This window comes from Pagrus pagrus (assembly GCF_965226575.1).
Source record: "Pagrus pagrus genome assembly, chromosome: 9".
Classification (NCBI taxonomy): Eukaryota; Metazoa; Chordata; class Actinopteri; order Spariformes; family Sparidae; genus Pagrus; species Pagrus pagrus.
Window position 1 is genome coordinate 24,954,305 of NC_140193.1, and position 3,912 is coordinate 24,958,216.

Below are 3,912 nucleotides of genomic sequence, written 5' to 3' on the forward strand. Positions count from 1 at the left end.
GCAGTCGTTGGGGCAGCTGTGGTCGGAGCTGCAGTCGTAGGGGCCGCTGTGGTCGGAGCTGCAGTCGTTGGGGCCGCAGTCGTTGGGGCAGCTGTGGTCGGAGCTGCAGTCGTAGGGGCCGCTGTGGTCGGAGCTGCAGTCGTTGGGGCCGCTGTGGTCGGAGCTGCAGTCGTTGGGGCCGCTGTGGTCGGAGCCGCAGTCGTTGGGGCCGCAGTTGTCGGAGCTGCAGTCGTAGGGGCAGCTGTGGTCGGAGCTGCAGTCGTTGGGGCCGCAGTGGTCGGAGCTGCAGTCGTTGGGGCCGCAGTTGTTGGGGCCGCAGTTGTTGGAGCCGCAGTCGTTGGGGCTGCTGTGGTCGGAGCTGCAGTTGTTGGGGCCGCAGTTGTCGGAGCTGCAGTCGTAGGGGCAGCTGTGGTCGGAGCTGCAGTTGTAGGGGCCGCTGTGGTCGGAGCTGCAGTCGTGGGGGCAGCTGTGGTAGGGGCTGCAGTTGTTGGAGCTGCAGTCGTGGGGGCCGCTGTGGTCGGAGCCGCAGTCGTGGGGGCCGCTGTGGTCGGAGATACAGTCGTTGGGGCTGCTGTGGTCGGAGCTGCAGTTGTAGGGGCCGCTGTGGTCGGAGCTGCAGTCGTGGGGGCAGCTGTGGTCGGAGCTGCAGTTGTTGGAGCTGCAGTCGTTGGGGCAGCTGTGGTCGGAGCAGTCGTGGGGGCAGCTGTGGTAGGGGCTGCAGTTGTTGGAGCTGCAGTCGTTGGGGCCACTGTGGTCGGAGCTGCAGTTGTTGGGGCCGCAGTTGTTGGAGCCGCAGTTGTTGGGGCCGCAGTTGTCGGAGCTGCAGTCGTAGGGGCAGCTGTGGTCGGAGCTGCAGTCGTGGGGGCCGCTGTGGTTGGAGCCGCAGTTGTAGGGGCCGCAGTGGTCGGAGCTGCAGTCGTTGGGGCCGCAGTGGTCGGAGCTGCAGTCGTTGGGGCCGCAGTCGTTGGAGCCGCAGTTGTCGGAGCTGCAGTCGTAGGGGCAGCTGTGGTCGGAGCTGCAGTCGTAGGGGCCGCTGTGGTCGGAGCTGCAGTCGTAGGGGCCGCTGTGGTCGGAGCTGCAGTCGTTGGGGCCGCAGTCGTTGGGGCTGCAGTTGTTGGAGCCGCAGTCGTTGGGGCTGCTGTGGTCGGAGCTGCAGTTGTTGGGGCCGCAGTTGTTGGAGCCGCAGTTGTTGGGGCTGCAGTTGTTGGGGCCACTGTGGTCGGAGCTGCAGTTGTTGGGGCCGCAGTCGTGGGGGCCGCAGTTGTTGGGGCCGCAGTCGTTGGGGCTGCTGTGGTCGGAGCTGCAGTTGTAGGGGCCGCTGTGGTCGGAGCTGCAGTCGTTGGGGCCGCAGTTGTTGGGGCCGCAGTCGTTGGGGCAGCTGTGGTCGGAGCTGCAGTCGTAGGGGCCGCTGTGGTCGGAGCTGCAGTCGTTGGGGCCGCTGTGGTCGGAGCTGCAGTCGTTGGGGCCGCAGTTGTTGGAGCCGCAGTTGTTGGGGCCGCAGTTGTCGGAGCTGCAGTCGTAGGGGCAGCTGTGGTCGGAGCTGCAGTCGTAGGGGCAGCTGTGGTCGGAGCTGCAGTCGTGGGGGCCGCTGTGGTCGGAGCTGCAGTCGTGGGGGCAGCTGTGGTAGGGGCTGCAGTTGTTGGAGCTGCAGTCGTTGGGGCCACTGTGGTCGGAGCCGCAGTTGTAGGGGCCGCTGTGGTCGGAGCTGCAGTCGTGGGGGCCGCTGTGGTCGGAGCCGCAGTCGTGGGGACCGCTGTGGTCGGAGATGCAGTCGTTGGGGCTGCTGTGGTTGGAGCTGCAGTCGTTGGGGCCACTGTGGTCGGAACTGCAGTCGTTGGGGCCGCAGTTGTTGGAGCCGCAGTCGTTGGGGCCGCAGTCGTTGGGGCCGCAGTCGTTGGGGCCGCTGTGGTCGGAGATGCAATCGTTGGGGCCGCTGTGGTCGGAGCTGCAGTTGTAGGGGCCGCTGTGGTCGGAGCTGCAGTCGTGGGGGCAGCTGTGGTCGGAGCTGCAGTTGTAGGGGCCGCTGTGGTCGGAGCTGCAGTCGTGGGGGCAGCTGTGGTCGGAGCCGCAGTCGTTGGGGCTGCTGTGGTCGGAGCTGCAGTTGTTGGGGCCGCAGTTGTTGGAGCTGCAGTCGTTGGGGCCACTGTGGTCGGAGCTGCAGTCGTTGGGGCCGCAGTTGTTGGGGCCGCAGTTGTCGGAGCTGCAGTCGTTGGGGCTGCTGTGGTCGGAGCTGCAGTTGTAGGGGCCGCTGTGGTCGGAGCTGCAGTCGTTGGGGCCGCAGTTGTTGGGGCCGCAGTCGTTGGGGCTGCTGTGGTCGGAGCTGCAGTTGTTGGAGCTGCAGTCGTTGGGGCCGCTGTGGTCGGAGCTGCAGTCGTGGGGGCAGCTGTGGTAGGAGCTGCAGTCGTTGGGGCCGCAGTTGTTGGTGCTGCAGTTGTAGGGGCTGCTGTGGTCGGAGCTGCAGTTGTAGGGGCCGCTGTGGTCGGAGCTGCAGTTGTAGGGGCCGCTGTGGTCGGAGCTGCAGTCGTTGGGGCTGCAGTCGTTGGGGCCGCTGTGGTAGGAGCTGCAGTTGTTGGGGCAGCAGTTGTCGGAGCTGCAGTCGTAGGGGCAGCTGTGGTCGGAGCTGCAGTTGTAGGGGCCGCTGTGGTCGGAGCTGCAGTCGTGGGGGCCGCTGTGGTAGGGGCTGCAGTTGTTGGGGCTGCAGTCGTTGGGGCCACTGTGGTCGGAGCTGCAGTTGTTGGGGCCGCAGTCGTTGGGGCTGCAGTTGTTGGAGCCGCAGTCGTTGGGGCTGCTGTGGTCGGAGCTGCAGTCGTGGGGACCGCTGTGGTCGGAGCTGCAGTCGTGGGGGCCGCTGTGGTCGGAGCCGCAGTTGTAGGGGCCGCTGTGGTCGGAGATGCAGTCGTTGGGGCCGCTGTGGTCGGAGCCGCAGTCGTGGGGGCCGCAGTTGTTGGGGCCGCAGTCGTTGGGGCTGCTGTGGTCGGAGCTGCAGTTGTCGGAGCTGCAGTCGTTGGGGCCACTGTGGTCGGAGCTGCAGTCGTTGGGGCCGCAGTTGTCGGAGCCGCAGTTGTTGGGGCCGCAGTTGTCGGAGCTGCAGTCGTTGGGGCCGCAGTTGTTGGAGCCGCAGTTGTTGGGGCCGCAGTTGTCGGAGCTGCAGTCGTTGGGGCTGCTGTGGTCGGTGCTGCAGTTGTAGGGGCCGCTGTGGTCGGAGCTGCAGTCGTTGGGGCTGCTGTGGTCGGAGCTGCAGTTGTTGGGGCCGCAGTCGTTGGGGCCGCAGTCGTTGGGGCTGCTGTGGTCGGAGCTGCAGTTGTTGGAGCTGCAGTCGTTGGGGCAGCTGTGGTCGGAGCAGTCGTGGGGGCAGCTGTGGTAGGGGCTGCAGTTGTTGGAGCTGCAGTCGTTGGGGCCACTGTGGTCGGAGCTGCAGTTGTTGGGGCCGCAGTTGTTGGAGCCGCAGTTGTTGGGGCCGCAGTTGTCGGAGCTGCAGTCGTAGGGGCAGCTGTGGTCGGAGCTGCAGTCGTGGGGGCCGCTGTGGTTGGAGCCGCAGTTGTAGGGGCCGCAGTGGTCGGAGCTGCAGTCGTTGGGGCCGCAGTGGTCGGAGCTGCAGTCGTTGGGGCCGCAGTCGTTGGAGCCGCAGTTGTCGGAGCTGCAGTCGTAGGGGCAGCTGTGGTCGGAGCTGCAGTCGTAGGGGCCGCTGTGGTCGGAGCTGCAGTCGTAGGGGCCGCTGTGGTCGGAGCTGCAGTCGTTGGGGCCGCAGTCGTTGGGGCTGCAGTTGTTGGAGCCGCAGTCGTTGGGGCTGCTGTGGTCGGAGCTGCAGTTGTTGGGGCCGCAGTTGTTGGAGCCGCAGTTGTTGGGGCTGCAGTTGTTGGGGCCACTGTGGTCGGAGCTGCAGTTGTTGGGGCCGCAGTCGTGGGGGCCGCA